Raw genomic sequence first — 18,120 nt, 5'->3', positions numbered from 1 at the left:
CCACAAAACCACAACTTTATATAGCAATAGAGAGGGCATAAGTTGCTTCAAGCTTTTTGGAGGGCTTGTAAAGTATGACTTCTCTTAAGCTCTGGAGGTGAGGCAGGAGGATTGCAAGTTGGAGGCCAGCGTAGGCCTCATAGAGACACACTGTCTCTAAAAAAAGAAAAAAAGAATGTAAAAATGTGTGTCCAGGGAATGTGCATAGAAGGAAGTGTTTCTGGTATCTTTGGGGGAAAAGAGGAATGATCTTGGTGGCTGTCATCTACATGCCTGAGAAAGACAGACATGTAGTTGAGAACATGTGCAGAAGTCTGGGCTGAGGAAAGGATCAATACTAGCTTAAAAAAAAAAAAACCAACAAAAAACAAAAGTCTGGAAAATATCCAGAAGAATCCCTTGCCCAACCCAAGCCTCTTCCTCACCACTCATACTCTACTGAGACAGTATGGCTGGTGCAAGTGGGGAGGCACAGTCAGGCAGCGGCACAAGGCCACTTTACTCTGTATCCACGCATAGGACATGGCCACTCAGCTAGGAGGGTGAGGCCCATGGGGCAGTAGTAGAGGCCCTCCAGGCACCTCTCAAGCTACCAATGTGGTCAACAGGACAGCAGCTACTTCGTCCCTCCAGGCACCTCTTGGCCTGAAAGAGTTCAGTGGGGGGTGGTTTGAGACAGAGTCTGTCCATGTAGACCAGGCTGACCCTTGTGATCCTGCTGCCTCGGTCTCCTGAGTGCTGGGATTACAGATATGTGCCACTATGCCTGGCTGATCCCCAACCTCAACGTGTAGACAGAAAAACTTCATTATGTGTCTGTCACGTGATTCAACAATTCTTAATCAGGGAACCAATCACAGTAAATGTTTTCCTTGGAAAGAGACATGAGGCAAGGGTAAAATGAGATATAATAGAAAGTATCGGATTTGAAATGGACAATAAGTTTTGAGAGAATGTAGCATTTATTCACTATACTAAAACATGTACTGGCTCGGTGGTAAGTGTAAGACATGTTAGGCAAGTGCTCTACCAGCACCCGGTGAAAATCAAAACCAAAACCAAAACCAAACAGCCATCCAACCAACCAACCACACAAACAACCAAACCAAACCAACCCAAAAAGCATGTATTGAGTGCCTGTCCTGTGGTAATTGTGAACAAAGCAGGTGAAGTCTCTCTCTGTGTAGAATTAATCTTCTAGGTTGAGGAGAAAGAAAACAAACAAGGAAGCAAGGGGTAAGTAGTGGGTGTGGAGTGCTGTGGTGGGCTGTGGTGTGTAGGTGAACAGGCTGGGGAGGCAAGGCGCTTGGGGACCATCCCTTGGAGAGGGGGAGGGCTGTGTGCTGATGTCTCAGAACCACCAGCTGTGCAAGGCAGAGTGTCTCAGGAAGAGGGAACAGGTGCCAGGACAGAATAGGGCCTGCTGGCTTCAGCACATAATGGAGACAGACATGGGCCCAGGAGGGCAAGGAGGGCAGGCCTAGGTCATGTGGGCTTTTACTCATTCTAGCAGGAATTGGGAGTTGAAGAGTTTCTAACAGGAGGGGAACACATAAGGTTTATGGTTTTTGCTAAAGTTTGCCTTTTGGTTTTTGTTTGTATTTTTAGCTTACTGTGTAATTTAAAAAACTGAATTATCATTGGTAAAAAGCCATAAAAAGTCAGTCTTTTGGAGCTAAGGGTATAACTCTGTGGTAGAGTCTTGCCTAGCATGCACAAGGCCCTGGGTTTGATCCCCAGCACCACATCCTCCCAATCTTTTAAAGTACACAATTCAGTCATTTTATTATATTTGCCAGGAACTGCCATCACCATTGCCTATTTCCAGAATATTTTCATCACCCTTAAAAGAACTCCATACCCATTTTTATCACTCTTTCCCTTCATCCAGCCCTGGGCAACCAGGAGTCCATTTTTATCCCTATGGACTTGCCTATTTGGGATATTTCATATAAACAGAACCATACAGTATGTTGTTCTTTATGTCTGGCTTTTTTCATCTAGCATAATGTTTGCAAAGTTCATCCATGTCGCATGTGTCAGTACCTCATTCCTTTTTGTGGCTGAATAATATTCCAGCATATGGATTTGCCACATTAAATTTATCCTCTCATCAGTTGATGGACATTTGCGTTGTTTCCCCGGGGGCCATTGTGAATGCTGCCGCTGTGTACATTCACATACACATCTTTGAGTGGTTGGCTATAGGCCTGCTTGAATACCTGCTTCCCAGATTCCTGAAAGTCTTTGGGTAATTTTGAAAGTTCTGAAAAAGTTGATTCTGACAATTTGGAGTAGGTTTTCTTTTTTTTTTTTTTGGCAGGGGGTGGGGGTCTGGGTTTGAACTCAGGGCTTACTCACTTGCAAAGCAGGCGCTCTACCACTGGCGCCACACCTCCATTCCATTTTGCTCTGGTTATTTTGGAGATGAGGTCTCAAGAGCTATTTCCCCTAACTGGGCCTTGAACCACAATCCTCCAGATTTTAGCCTCCCAAATAGCTAGGATTACAGGTATGAATCACTGGCATCCAGCTTTGCAGCAGTTTTCATTGCTTGCATGGAGCAGTGATTTCCACCACAGGTCCTTTCTCTGACATTTTAGGTCAGGGTTTTTTTGTTTTGCTTTTTGTGGTCCTGGGATTTGAACTCAGGACTTCACATGTGTAAGGCAGAAGCTCTACCACCTGAGCCACTCAACCAGCTGGATCGCTGCATTTTAAATCCTATGTTAGTACTTGATGAATTGAGTTGCTTTCAGAGGAAGCGACCCTAAATTTTGTCTTCTAGATCATTGCTGTGGTTGTTAATATCACCTCTGTTTTCTTAAATTTATTGTTTCTAGAAGGCCAAATATTGGATGAAATGAAGGGCCAACTAAGCAGAGCAGACCATTAATCAGTCTCTGGATTGGGCTTCAGGGTTGGGAGCAGGGTGCTCACGTTCTTGGAGAGATGGTAGAGCAAGCTGCCGGAATAGGGGATGACTGTGAGGTGTTGAGAGCCCTCAGCTGGTGGGAAGAGGCTGGCTTGTGGCCCTGGCTGCAAGTGTCATTCAGGCTTTGAGGGCCCTCATCTTTATAATGCATCATGGTTGAGGGGGCCCAGGTCTAGTCGGGGTGGTGGGGACATAGCCTCAGCGATGGAAAGACCTTTATGCCAGGCTGAGCATCTGAGCATGCAAGCTTGGGCCCTGGTCTGTAGATAGTGAACCCCCAGTCCTAATGGGCCAGGTGAGGAGGATTCCAGAAAGTGTTTTGCACAACATCCACAATGATGTTCTCTCAAAAACAAGTTGCAGCTGGCCAGGTCATCGAGTCTTCAGATCTGCCCCTCCTTCATTCCAGATCTCTGAAAGAATGGCTCTGCCACCCACTAAGCCCGGAAGCAGAAATCTCAGCACACTCCTCTCCCTTTCCCACCCACGGCAATCTAATCAATCAATCAATCACTAGGTTCCATCTCAGTCAACCTCAGGATCTCTCCCGCATCTAGTCTCATTCCTGCTATGCTAAGTTGGATCTCCATTTCTTGTCCTGGCCTCCGTGACACCTTTGGTCTGTCCAGTGGCAATCTAACTGCAAACTGACTGAACAGGTTAACACCTCGTTGAGATATTTGCCATCTCCCCAAAGTCTCAGGCTAAAGCATAGATACCACTCTGGGCTCACGGTTCTCCCAGGAACTCTAGGTTCCAGCCTCATATCACTACAGCTCTGCCATTGTTTATATCTGTCTCTCTGACATTCTTTTCTTTCGTGGCTTTTTATGTTTTTACAGGAGTTTTAGTTTTATAGAAAAATTGATCAGAAAGAAGGAAGTCGGCATCTATACACCTCCAACCTAGTTTCTCCTATTATTTACATCTCATATTGTGTGTTATGTTTGTTACCATTGATGAACCAATGTTGATACAGTGTTATTAAGCCCACAGTATTGTACATTCTGTGGATTTTGACAAACATATAACGACATCCATCCATCATTACTGTATCATATGGAGTAGTTTCACTGCCTTAAAAATACCCTGTGCCCTACCTACTTAGCTCCACCCCAACCCCTCCCCAAACCAACAGCAATGACTTTTCCTGGCTTTTTATACTTCAAATTTTATCCATTGAGGGCAGATTTACAACTATTGACTATGTAGATACTACCTCCTCTTTCTTCTGTGCTGGGTACTATGACCCTTCCACTTCCATACATCAACCCTACTGAATAGATTTTAATTACCAGATTAAGAAACAGAACCTCATGTATTCAAACTACTTGCCCAAGGCCACACACACGGCGGCGAGCATGGGGACTGATGTTTGAACCCAGGCCTGTCTGCCTCTAAACCTGCCCAGAGCCCTTCAGTTCTTGACCCTGATCACTGTCTGCTGTCCCCTCTAGACTGAGGACTGGAGCTCAGAAGTTATTTCCAGTTCATGTCTGGGTCTTTCAGAACCTAGCCTAGGACCCCAAACAGCAGGGGCTCATGATAAATGTGGGTGGATTGAAAAATACTTTTTTTTTTTTTTTAAATACTAACAAACTACTGTCTGGAAGCATCAAATGCAGATTGGGGGAAAGTCAGGAGTCTCTGGGCTGTCTGCAGAAAAGATGTTTCTTTCCTGTGCTCTGGCAGACTCTGTGGGTCCAGCCTTTAGAGTGAATTTGTTAATTTCAGCGACAATGACCTGGGTGCAGTTCATGCACTTGCTAATGTGGTAGTTCCAGCTCCCCTATACCCAGAACTCTCATAGGAGGAAAATGGGCTCCTTTTGTTCCAGCCTGAAGAGGCCCATCCTTCTGCCTGGCTTCCCTGCAGAGGGGCCAGGCCAGAGTGTGCTCACGTAGGTGCACTTGAGCTCAATGCCTTCCTTTAAGCTGAGAGATCACACCACCAGACACATAGTTCTCCTTCCTGCTAATGCAATTTATATGTCTGAGCATGAATGGGGGATTTGCAAAGCTTCAAGGCAATGGCTTTGGAAATTACCACGATAGGCTGGGGCTGCCCCACAGAGACCTGGGGTTTTAGGAGACTTCAGAAGAATTATGTTTACAGGTGCTCAGGCTCTTTTTAGAAGGGAGAGAGTCTTTTCTGGGCTCCGAGAAGCTGATGCCCTTGCCACAGCCTCCTCCAGGCCCTGCAGCACTTGCCTAGCCTGGCTGAGGTCCTGGGTTTGATCCCCAGCACACAAACAAAGCAAAATATAAACCTAACATCAAAAAGCAAACAAACCCAATAAGATTTTATGATTTAACAATGAACATGAGGTTACCAGGATCCACTGGTTTGCACGAAGTGAGGTGGAAATGAAAGCCACTTTTCAGGTATGGATTCACATCTAGACTCGGGTCCTCACTAGCTGGGAAAGTGCAGGGTTGTTTTAGTATGTCTAAGCCCCACTCCTTCCAGATGAAATTGAAAGGAATAAAAAGTACACAACAGGAAGAATGTCTCACATTGAAAAGTGTGCAGGCTTTTGTGGCCAAAAGACTGTGTGGTCTCAGGCAAGCTGCTTCATCTCTCTGAACCTCTTTTCTGGCACTTATAAAACTGAGGTAACTCATTACTATTCTGCAGGATTGTTTTGAAGGAGTAAATATGATCAAGTGAGAGAAGTGCTCAGAAGAGTGCCTGGTCCCGGTTAGGGCTCAGGAACTGGCACCTTCCTTCCTTCCTTCCTTCCTTCCTTCCTTCCTTCCTTCCTTCCTTCCTTCCTTCCTTCCTTCCTTCCTCCCTCCCTCCCTCCCTCCCTCCCTCCCTCCCTCCCTCCCTCCCTCCCTCCCTCCCTCCTTCCTTCCTTCCTTCCTTCCTTCCTTCCTTCCTTCCTTCCTTCCTTCCTTCCTTCCTTCCTCCATCCCTCCCTCTCTCTCTCTCGCTCCCTCCCTCCTGTCCCTCCTTGTTTCATTTCTTGCTTCCACCAGCTCCTTTCTCAGTGCATGTTGGCTTTCCTGCCTTACAGCAGGGCCTCAGCCACTACTTCTGCTGAGTCTCACATGCAGGGACCATGCTGCCTTCCACACCTGCCTAGAAATTCTTTTTGAAACCTTATTCTAACCATGTCATTTCTTGCTTCCACAACCTCTCTGACTGCTCCTTGCCTATAGGAGAAAACCTACATTCTTTTTTTTTTTTCTTTTATTATTCATAGGTGCATACAAGGCTTGGGTCATTTCTCCCCCCTGCCCCCACCCCCTCCCTTACCACCCACTCCGCCCCCTCCCTCTCCCCCCCACCCCCTCAATACCCAGCAGAAACTATTTTGCCCTTATTTCTAATTTTGTTGAAGAGAGAGTATAAGCAATAATAGGAAGGAACAAGGGTTTTTGCTGGTTGAGATAAGGATAACTATACAGGGAGCTGACTCACATTAATTTCCTGTACGTGTGTGTTACCTTCTAGGTTAATTCCTTTTGATCTCACCTTTTCTCTAGTTCCTGGTCCCCTTTTCCTATTGGCCTCAGTTGCTTTTAAGGTATCTGCTTTAGTTTCTCTGCGTTAAGGGCAACAAATGCTAGCTAGTTTTTTAGGTGTCTTACCTATCCTCACCCCTCCCTTGTGTGCTCTCGCTTTTATCATGTGCTCCTAGTCCAATCCCCTTGTTGTGTTTGCCCTTGATCTAATGTCCACATATGAGGGAGAACATACGATTTTTGGTCTTTTGGGCCAGGCTAACCTCACTCAGAATGATGTTCTCCAATTCCATCCATTTACCAGCGAATGATAACATTTCGGAAAACCTACATTCTTAACAGCCTTCTACTGTCCCAGTCTTACTTTCTCATTCCTTAAGCAGACCTTCCTTACAGTACCAGAGTTGAAGGTGGCAGCTCCCAGTTTTAAGCTTTTCTTGTCCATATTTCTTGTTTGTCATTATTGACATTTTTCCCTCCCAAGATGAGGGAGGCTTTCATAGTGAATTTTGAAAAGGATGGTTTCTTGATCTCTTTCAAGAAACAATTCTAAGGCAAAACAAAATAGTAATTTTTTCTTTATGCCTTGAAATCTAGCATTGATTTATCCTCAGTTTTCCTATGAGCCATGTTCACAGGATGATCAGAACATTCTATTTCTTTGCAATTTCCCTATATTGGGTTACAGGCCTGGAAGATGATAGATGCCTAAAATTGATCAGGGTAATCGAGGCTACATGAAATATTTACACATGATGGATGCATCATCAGCCATATGTGAGTGTTGGCAAGAGGTTGCTTGTTTATAAAACCCCTGAGATCCCATTTGTAACAGTGACTAATGTTTGCACACAGAGCTTTTCCTGGTGTTTCAGAAACATCTATCCATTCAATGTGATCACCTTTCTCCTTTACTTCCCCATTCATCACAAATCAAAGTTTTATTTAATCTTTTTTTTCTCATTGACCTTTGTGATATAGAAGGGTGGTTTTATTTTGTTTTTCCAACTGGCCTCTATTCTCGCCTCTCCAATTCAGAGCTTACAGGATGCTGGTGTTCACTCATGACACTGACTATTCCTTGCCACACCTACAACAGAAACTTAACTCCTCTATTGTGGCATTTAGAATCTCCCTTGATCTGCCCTCAACTGATTCTTCCACTCCTATATCTTACTGAGGACCCCAGCATGAGCTGGGATATTCTTGTTGTTGATGGTAGAAACACAAGCTTCTATTGGCTTATGCTCAGAAAGGTTTTTACTGGAGGTTCCTTGCACAGGACATAGAATTGAACAAGCCCAGCTCTAGGATCTCAGAGAATGGAACGAAGGTCTTCAAAATCGTTGGCAACTGCCATCGCTCCATTTCTGCTGGTCCTGTGTGATGGCTTCATTCTCTTTTACAGACAGTGTCATTCCTCATTGTGGAAAGCATGCTTGGGTCACATGCAGCCTGGCTTGGGTCACATGCAGCCTTGGACCAATGACAGTATCTGGGGGATGGGAACTGTAACTGACCCAGCAGCAACACTTGCCTAACTCTGTGGTCAGGAAGGTTGGGGAGGGGAGTGCACTGGGCAGACAGGGCTATGGTTGCCATCCTCACTGCTTGCATCCTGGCTGCAGTGTCGGTTCCATTTAGTTAAGTGCTTTGTGCTGGCTGCCAGCCTCACTACAACTGAGCTCACAACCTGGTAAATGGAAACAAATACACCATAGATCATTGCCATGCAAGGGGCAGAGTAGGGCAATAGAGAGGGACTCAGCATGCCTCCATAGCCCAGGCAGGGCCCTTTAACTCAACCTGTTCACTCAAGCAAGTTTCCTGAAGACTGAAGGAACAGAGTCTTAGAAGAGCAGTAGTGAATTAGGGGATGAGGGAAGGAGAGGCACTGCAGGTGAGTCACAGTGTAAAGGTCAAAGATACAGGTCTTGAGTCTCTGCAGCTCAGGAAGTCCCAGGAAGGACCAAAAAGATGAACTGGGCTCAGAAATGCTTCCCTCCAGTGCCTGGGCTCTTGTCCTTCTCTTCTGCCTTCCAGAGAGCAAATCTGAAATTCATCTCATATCTCAAGGCCAAACTCTAAAGCACTCCTGTCTTTTTCAATCCCTCAGCGGCAAATCAGAGCTTCCTCAGAGACTCAACAGCGTCTTACAGGTGCCTTTACTCCAGGCTTTCATGTTCTGCCTTGCTCTCAGTTATTTATTTACACATCTGAGATCCTTTACTGCATCAAAAAGATCTGGAACGCAGGGCCTGTAGCCTAAATGTCCTTTTCCCTCACACAGTGCGGCTCACACAGGGCCTTATTCAGGGTTCAGAAAGTAATTGAATTATGATCACTCGCTAATTGGATGGTTTTTCCCCCATTGGGAACAACTAGTGAAATGACTTTGGTTTCATGTAAGTAGAAAAAAGTCTAAAAATTATCCATATTTTCTCAACATATCCAATTTTTTTTTTTTGCCAAAACAAAAAGTGCTTTATAGATTTTGCTGATTATAAAGTTGATAAATATGCATACAGAAAATGTAAGTGATACATAAAAGCATTAGGAATAAATTTAAAATCACATAAGACATATCTCCCCGAGGCAGCTACTGTTAACATTTCAGATAACATCCTTCTACACATTTCTCTATAAATCTAGTTATTATTAATATATAACTTTGTAAGAAGGTAGTAAAAAATGCTAGCCCTTGGAGCAATAAGTTCAAAAGAATTTAACAGTTGAATAAAATATTTTTCTTTCAGATAAGCTAAATATGTTCTGTCATGTTCCCTGAAGGATTAAACAACCACTCAGTATTTTGCTACGGAAAGTTCTACCTGTTCTCTCTCTTTTACTGAGATATACTTGACGTCCAATTAAATGTGTACAGGTCAGTACATTTTTAAAAAATGTAGTACTGGAGTTTAAACTCAGGGCCTCAAGGTTGCCAGGCAGGTGCTCTATCACTTGAGCCATACACCCAGTCCAGTTCAGTGATTTTTAGTATACTTTGAAAACTATGCAATTGTCATCACTAACTAATTCCAGAATATTCCAGAATACCCCAAAAGGAAACTTCATCTTCTTTAAACAGTCACTCCCTGTTTCCCTTCTCCTTAGTCCCTGGCAATTGCTACTTTACTTTCTGTCTCTATGGATTTGCCTATTTTGGATTTCATATGAATGACATCATATAACATGGTGCCTTTTGTGACTAGCTTCTTTCATTTAGCGTAATGTTCTCAAGGTTCATCTGTGTTGTAACCTAGGTAAGTACTTCATTTCCTTTACAAATGAATAATATTTCATTGTATGAACATTTTATTTCTCCATTCATCAGTTAAATAAAACTACATTTTGTTTATCTGTTCATCAGATGATGAACATTTGGACTGTTTTTATTTGTTGTCTTTATGAACAGTAATGCTCCAAACATTAGTATAAAGGTTCTATTTGTGCATATGTTTTTACTTTTCTTGGGTATACACCTATGAGTGGAATATCTGGATTGTATGCTAACTCTATATTTAACTTTTTGGGACACTGCCAAACTATTTTCCAACGTGGCTGTACCAACTCATGTTCTCTCCAGCAATGTACAAGACTTCTGCTTTCTCCCCACCCTCAGCTCTACTTGTCATTGTCTTTCTTTTTTATCATTGCCAGCCTAGTGAGTATGAGGTAATATTTCATTGTGGTTTTGATTTGCATTTTCCTAATGACTAATAATATTGGGTAAGTTCTCATTGTCAATGTATTTGTCCTCTCTGGAAAAATGTTTTGTTTTGTTTTGTTTTCAAATCCTTTACCCACTTTGCAGTTGAGATATTTGGTTTTTTTATTGTTGACTTTTAAGGGTTCTTTAAAAATTCTGAACGTTAGACTCTTAAAAGATTTGTAAAAATTGTTTCCATTCCTTGCCTGTCTTCTTACTTTCTTGATTGTGTTCTTTGAAGCACAAACATTTTTAAACTTGATGAAATCCAATTTATGTGTTTTTCTTTTGTGTCAGGGCATGTTTCTTGCTAGGCCCCGTGATGGTTTATTTTGATTGTCAACCTGACTGGATTGAGAAGCACATGAGAGATTAGTAAAATATACTGCTGGGTAGGTCTGTGAGGGTATTTCTGGAGAAGATTAACTGAAGGGGAGAAAACCCACTCTGATTGTGGGCTATCTCATCCCATAGGCTGGGCACCCAGAATAAAAGGCAGGAGAGGAGAGAACCCATGGAGCCGAGGCATGTTCTCCCTCTGCTTCCAGGCTGCCATGATGTGAGCTGCCCTCCTCCATCACAACTTCCCTGCCATTTTGGACCGAAACCTCTGAAAGTGTGAGCCAAAATAAATCCTTCTTCCCTTAAGTTTTTTTTCTCAGGTATTGTGTCATAGGTACAGAAAATCTGACAAACACATGTCCCCAGGTCTGATTCTTCTTATCCCACAGCAACCAGAGCTCTCTCCTGCTCTTTGACTGTCCTTTCTCTGTCATCTGGGTAACCTGGGTTCCTGCAAATGCTGGGATTTCTTGTTCCAGAGGTGCTTCTGTGTTTACTGTGGTCAGCACATCCTTACCACACAGACACTTTGAATTGACTTCAAGACTCACCTTGAGGACTGGAAGCATAACTCAAGTGGTAGAATGTCTGCCTAGCCCTAAGTTCAAATCCCAATACCACCACCACCACCAAAAAAAAAAAAAAAAAAAGATGATTCACCTGACATTGACTTGATACTCTCCATCCTTTCAACTTTGGCTTCTGTGAGAAAGACTACCACTTATTCTGCCTCTGTCTGCTCCCCTCTGCCTCATTCTGGGCTAACCATCCTGCTCAGACTATGTCACCCTCTCATTTTTTTCTTTCTCTTCTCCATTTGCAAGTGCTTCCTGTTCTTATTTCTTCAACTCTCTCCTTTCCTTGGCTCCTTAGTGAGGGAGCACAGCGATAACAAGACTGGGTTTGTGGGGTTAGGTAGACCTGAGTTGAGATCTGACTTGGATATTTACAGGCTTTGGAACCTTGGAAAGTTTATTTATAGTTCTGTCCACCAGTTTACTCATCTATTCAATAAGAATAATGATACATGTCTTCTCAAGGAGCATTGTGTAGCTTCAATGAGATCCTTGGTGCCCAAAAGTACTAGACATCGCTTTAAACTCAATCTCTCAAACCAGGCTTATGACTTCCCTCCAGAACAGATTTTTCTGCCTTTTGTCACCCCCAGTCTTCTAGCATCCTTTGGGGCCACCTCTAACCAGGACTTGCTCATTAATGACAATAACAGCCCTGTGGAGTCAGTATCACCAGCTCTTTTTCATGCGCAGGTTCTCTCATCTTGGAGCAGCATTCACCTGGTCCTACTTTTCTTTAAAAATTTCTTTTCACCCTCCCTGCTTCCATCATAGATCTCTGGACTTTGAGCAATGACAGTCCCTGACTCCACACTACCTGTCTCCCTTCTGATCCCTGGCCTCCAGGCTTGACCCTCATAGAAGTTGATTCCAGGCAACTTTCTGTGGTTTCTGTACCTCTGGTTCTTTTTTCCTGACAAGGCAGAAGCACACACTAGCTTGGGAAGGTGTGGAGGGGAAGGGATACACTGTAGGATTTGGAAGAAGGAGCTCTTAATGCTGCCATGGGGTTGTCAGGGGACCCAGACAAGCCCTTCTTTGGTCCTCCATTTCTCCATTCATGCAGTGAGAATGAAGAATTAAACAGTCTCAAAGGCTCCATCAACCTTGATGAATGTTAATTTACCACTTGTGATCTCTTCTAAATACAAGGCTCATTCATGGGACTTCTGAGGTGTTTGTTCTTTCTTCTTCCTTTCCCAACCTTAACAGATCTCTCTTCTAAGGCAAGTTTCTCCTTTGCCAAGTCCTACTCAGACCTCATTTCCTGCCACTGACTCACTGTGCATCTGCCGCCTTTACCTTATAGCCTTGGGTATGTACAGTGATGTATTGTGATGTTGATACAGCTCCTTCTCTGTGTTCTCCTGGTTTTTGCCAAGAATCTCTGCCTCCTGTCTCTCTAGTCCAGCCCAGCCTCTAAACCAATGATCAGGGGATCTTTTTATGGCTTAGATCTGAGCCAGCCACTGCACGGCTGAGAAGACTCCAATGGCTCTGCAGAGCCCCAGGGAAAGTTTATCTCCACGGCCTCTTTTTCAAGGCCCCCACACCCCTCCGCAGTCTGGTTTCATTGCCTTTCTCTACTCACCTGTCCCTGCAGGGCTGTTCCCTCTATTCTTTTGCTTATTCTGTCCCCTCTGTTTTCCCCTTCACTTCTCTGCACAGTGAAATTTTGCTCATCCACCAGGCTTCAGATCCACTGTTGCTTTCTTGGAAACTTTCCTTGATCACCTCATTTAAAGAAAAACTCTCACTTTTGCATTGCCACAAAATGTTGCTTGTTCCTCAGAGAAGCCTCATTCGCTTTGTTCTCCACATCTTAAAAAGGCAGAGGCAGTGCCTGACTTAGTCAGGTGCTCTAACATTGATACCACTTAGTAAACATTTGTTGACTTAGAGAGACATTTTCTCTGGGTTTCTGGCTTTTGTCTTCCTTCTCAACAGCTGGGCTATGGGAAAGTCCCCCTCCAATCTACCACCAGAGATAGATCTTCCTGAAGGGTGGCCTGGTTCCTGGGTTACCAAACCCATGCACACTCATCCCACATTTAGACAAAGAAGCAGGAGAAGCAGAGATTAACACAAGATCCTAATCACAGCACAGAGACACTTCCTAGCACGGGGCACCTTGGTGACCTTCCCAGTGAGTGCCCACAAAGGTAAGTGGTAGATGGTGCCCACAGATGGGGTTCCCGGTGGTTGGGCTGGAGAATCTGAGCACCTGGATCCTTCTAATCCTAGAGAGCAGGGGCTGATGCTTGACATCAATGTGTCCCAACATCCTCATTTTATAAGGGCAGGAGCTGAAGCCCAAGGGGGCTGCCAAGATCACCCAGCAAGTCAGGGCAGGGTTAAGAAAGAAACTCTGGGTTCTCCCTCCTGGGTCTGGGCATTCCCATCTCCACTAGGCTGGGGAGTTTTGAAAGTATGGTTGCAACTTGTGGATTCTTTGTTTCATGATGAGGGATTTTCCTGAGCTACATTAATAAGACCTTGGAATTGACATCTAACTTTGAAGTTCCAAGAGCAAAGTCACTGATGCAGAGTAGGTGGTGGGGAGAGATGATGATGATGATGAATGCTCGAGACAGAGATACAGACAAAAAAAGTGACAGAGGGACAGAAAGAGAGAGAGATGAAAAATGATCAAAGACTAACAAAGAGACCAAGAAAAAATCAGAAAGAGAGAGATAGTGTGAGAGTAGAAGAAGAGATGGAGGAGGCTTCAGTAACAGAGCCCTCTCCTCCTCCCTCCTCTCCCTGCTGCAGGTCTCTGGGAAATGCTTCAAAGGTGAATGCAACTGTTGCCCCTTTGGGTCCTGGAGGCCCATAGGATGACAGAGCTTCAGAGCCTTTGTCCTAAGACTTCTATTGAGCTCTGAGGCTTCATTGTTCCAGGTTGTGCATGGGCTGCAACAACTTTGTGCAGGTGGGACTTTGAGAAAAATGTTGGAGTCAAGCAGGTTTTCTGGGGCAGCAAAAAGAGCTCAGAAGGGCAGGGACATTCAGAGCTCTGGCTTTGGTCTAGGGTCTGGCCCTACTCAGCTGCAGGGTTTTGGAATGTTTTCCGCTCCAGAACTTGGACCAGCTGATCCCTTCGGCCATTCTAGTTTTAAATTCCTGACCACCTGAGCCCATTGGGCTGAAGATAAAGGGGTCCATCTTTTCTTGGATGCTCACCCCCAATGACTACTTTGGGTTCACCTCTGTTGTCAAGAATTTAAACAGAGAGGGATTATGCGTCCAAGGAGACTAATTTTACCTATTGATTCCTCCAGCAAAGAACTCATGTGGTAAAAATGCTAAGACAGGGACCATCAGAGGTGGCATATACATCTTTCCTAACTTCCTCATTGTATAGTGGAGAAAGAGATGTAGAATGTCATCATCAGAGCAGGAGCTAGGAAGAGGATTTGGGATCTGCTGGCTCCCAGCCACAGATTTAGAACATCAAACTGCATGCCAAGTGGCAGGGAGGGCAGTTGGGAGGACTGGATTGAGGTTTCTCAGGAAGTGGGAATATCCAAGGCCCCACAAGTACCCCCCAGATCTGGATTGGGGTATCACTTCTCTTCTCACACTTTAAATTAGGATCCTTTTGAGGACTGCTTGGGCAGCCCACCTCCTGGCTCCAGAGTTGGATGTGAGGTGACTGGTGCACACTTCTCCCTCATTTTCCAAGAACTTAGACTTTCAGCTCCTCTGGCTCCAAGACTTGCCAGTTGTCTGGATTTGGGAGCAATCTTACAGGAGGCTGCTCCATGGCTTGTTTTGGGGGGGTTCTGGAGAGTGGCTGGAGACAGCAGCAGATGAGAATAAGTCAAGAAGAAGGAAGAGATATTAAAAATACAAAGTTCAAGGGAAGGAGGAGTGGCTTAAGTGGTAAAACACCTGCCTAGTAAGCTGAGGCCCTGAGTTCAAAACCTAGTACTGCCCCCCCAAAATTGGTTAAGTATAAAAAGACAAAGCTCAGACATTCAGATTGACCTAAATTGAACATAAATAACCAAGTGGTGGGCCTGACTTTCTTTCATGGATACTCTGAGGTCTTTTAAAAAATTATTTCTTAACTTATCATGCATGCCATTATTCATTCACTCATGTAACCAACCAACCAAATAACCAAACAACCAACCATTCATGGTGGTAATGGTAGTGCTGGAGATGGTAGTATTGGTGGTGGTGATGGCAGTGGGAGATAGGTGGCGTTGACATTGTTGGGAGGGAGTACTTTTGTTGTTGTGTGGTATTGATGGTGTTAGTGATGGTGGTGATACAAAGGTGTGTAATGGTGATGGCAGGTGGTCATCTTGGGTGTTGGGTGCTGATGGCTGGTGGTGGTGATACACGTATGTTTTTGTTGTTGGGTGGGATTAATGGGTAGTGGTAGTTTCGGTATTGTTGATGGGAATAACTGTGGTAGTGCTGATGTGGGTAGTGGTGGTGGGGCTTAGAAAGCTCTTCTTGTACCCTAAAGGATAGGTAGCCATAAAAAAGCTCCATAAAATTAATAGCCTTATCGCCTTATATTTATTATGCCTGATAATTAAACAGAGCCAAATAACAGAGAAGAGCCAAAGGAAAAAAAATTAACTAACCAAATTCTTACTTCCTAGACACAAAGATGGGGAGGAAGTCATTTCTATACTCAGAGATGGAGGGTGGGAAGTTCCCAACATGGAAGTACCGGGGTGGGGGTGGGGGTGGGGGTGGGTACTGTTCCTCGTCCTAGAAATAAGGGAGTGGCACATGGTCAGTGAAAGTGGACACTGCTCCAGAGCTGTTCAGTGATGACATGAATGGGGCAGAATGGGTAATCCTCTGCCTGCCATTTGTCCTGTTACCCAGCCAGGTGAGCAAATCATCATGTTGTGTGTGTTCCTCTGGGAAGAGTATTGACGTATATGGATGCAGGCCTCTCTGGAGTCTCACTGAGTGAGAGGCACCTGGAAGGGAACAGGACCATGCACCTCTAGCGACCCCTCCCTTCATCAGCCCAGGAGCAGCGCCTCCCCAGGATCCCTAGCATTTCTGCTTATTCCTGGATCCATGTGAGGCCAAAGGACCTTCTTTAACAATACATTTGGGGTCTTACTGACACCAAGGAATACCTGGGACGATTCTGAGCAGTTCAGGGGCCAAGAAATAATAAATTTAATCATAATTTTACAGGTCTCTTAAAGATGATCAGGTCTGGGTCTTTTCAGTCTTCCTTCCTTGTTTATTTCCTGAGCTGTGGCATCCTTTTGATATGTAACATTTTTAGTGCAAATCCAATATGGACACCAACAGAAAGGGGACTGCTTTGGCTGAAGCAGAGGAGGGAAACGGCCTAGCTGGGGTCTAGATCACATTATCTTGGCCATGGGTTGAAGTGGATTGATCCTTCTTGTTTTTCAGGGCTACTGGGGGACAGAGGGAATGAAGCCCTTGAGACTCTATAATGCTGGGAGATATTGAGGACTTCCTAGTAGCTTGGGATTCACTCTGGGCTTTTTTTTTTTTTCTTTTGATGTAGGGACAAGGGTGGAGTCTGGAAAACAGCCCTAGAGGAGATCCAGGTAAGTGGGTCATCATTCTGACATTTGCCTCTGGCAAGGTGACATCAATTTCACACACATTTCCTCTCTACCCATGTTCCATCAGTGCCCAAGCATCCCCTGGACTTATATCCTACTTCAGCTCTACAGTCCCCTTTTAACAAATTTTTTTGAAAAAATTTTTAATGTGAAATTGACCTATAATCATTTTATATATTCATGTATCACAGTGTGATAATTCAATACATGTATGCAATGTGCAATGATCAAATCAGGATAATTAGCATTTCTATCTCCTTAAATATTTATCATTTCATTGTATTGGGCAACTTTGAACTCCTACATTTCTGTATAAAATACAAAATAAATTATTGTAAACTCTAGTCACCCTACTGTGCTGTAGAATACTGGCACTTATTCTTACTATGTAACTGTACTGGTTATCCAGCTTCCCTCGGCCTCCCCTCTCCCTCCCCCTCTGGCCTCTACTGACCACTCTATAAAATCTACTTCTATAAAATCAACTTTTCAACTCCTACAGATGAGTGAGAAAATGCAGGATTGTTGTTCTGTGCCTGGTGTAGGGTCACCTTTTATGACAGTAGTAGCAGTGAGTATTTATGGTGGGCCTGACTAATGCCAGGCACTGTTCTAAAGTCTCCATGCATGATATCTTGTTTGATACTCCCAATAACCCTTCCAAGTGAGTGCCATTATTTCACCCCATTTACACATGAGGAATACACCTCAGAGAGAGTGTATGACCTACGCAAGGTCATGCAGATCAGAAGAAGCTGAGCTAAGATTTGGCACAGGCAACCACTGTGCCAGAACCAATAGCTACCTCGGGGCTTCCTGTCCCTGGACCTCAACAGCCTCAGCTCACTCCCTGGCCATGGCTTACCCCTGACCCTGCTTTTCTACCTTATAGAGACTTCAAGGCCCTTGTACCTTCCTCATTTTTGCTGTCTCTTAACCCCCTTTTCACTTCGCTTATCAGACATAATTCTTAAATTCATACTAGCAACCTCAGCTGTTCTCTGAAGTCCCAGTCCTGCTACCATGTCTGTTTCTATCTGGAATGAAAATAAAAGCCCTACTCATTTAAAAAGCTGGCTGCTTTGGAACCTTTTGGAAGCTCTGGAAAAGTCTTCCATAGAAAGTGGATTCTTTCCTTAGAGAAGCTCCTTGGAGAACCTTTAGGTGAGTCATGGAGTGGTGGAGGCTGGGGGCTGGGGCAGCTTTGTATAGAGCAATGGGAGAGCAGACAGCAGGCAGGGGAGTCCAATACCAGGGTCGGGGGCACACATGATGCTGTGGGAATGCAGCCTCTGGGGCTTAGCATGTAATGGAGGGTGTCTTCCACCCTTTACCACCAGTGAGACTCTAAGCATGACTGATCACAAAGAATGCTCTCCAACTTTCCCCTGGAGTATAAAAGGGAGTAGTTACAGGCCTGTCTTAGTATACCTATAAAATGCAATCCAGAGTCCTTACTTTGGACTATGAGGCCTTGTGCAATCTGTCCTGTTTCTTCCATACTTTA

General features: G+C 44.4%; 1 long non-coding RNA gene across 2 annotated transcripts in view; it reads left to right on the top strand.

The window, feature by feature from the left end:
- The window catches only part of LOC141415402 (uncharacterized), a 45,290-nt gene that overhangs the window by 26,394 nt on the left and 776 nt on the right, over window positions 1–18,120 (top strand). For both annotated transcript variants that reach the window (XR_012440378.1, XR_012440379.1), the window contains exons 4-5: window positions 16,553–16,595; window positions 17,599–17,777. This is a non-coding gene — a long non-coding RNA (uncharacterized lncRNA). The remainder of the gene's footprint in view (window positions 1–16,552; window positions 16,596–17,598; window positions 17,778–18,120) is intronic.

This window comes from Castor canadensis, chromosome 13 (assembly GCF_047511655.1).
Source record: "Castor canadensis chromosome 13, mCasCan1.hap1v2, whole genome shotgun sequence".
Taxonomy (NCBI): domain Eukaryota; kingdom Metazoa; phylum Chordata; class Mammalia; order Rodentia; family Castoridae; genus Castor; species Castor canadensis.
This window is presented reverse-complemented; position numbering and strand designations above follow the sequence as displayed.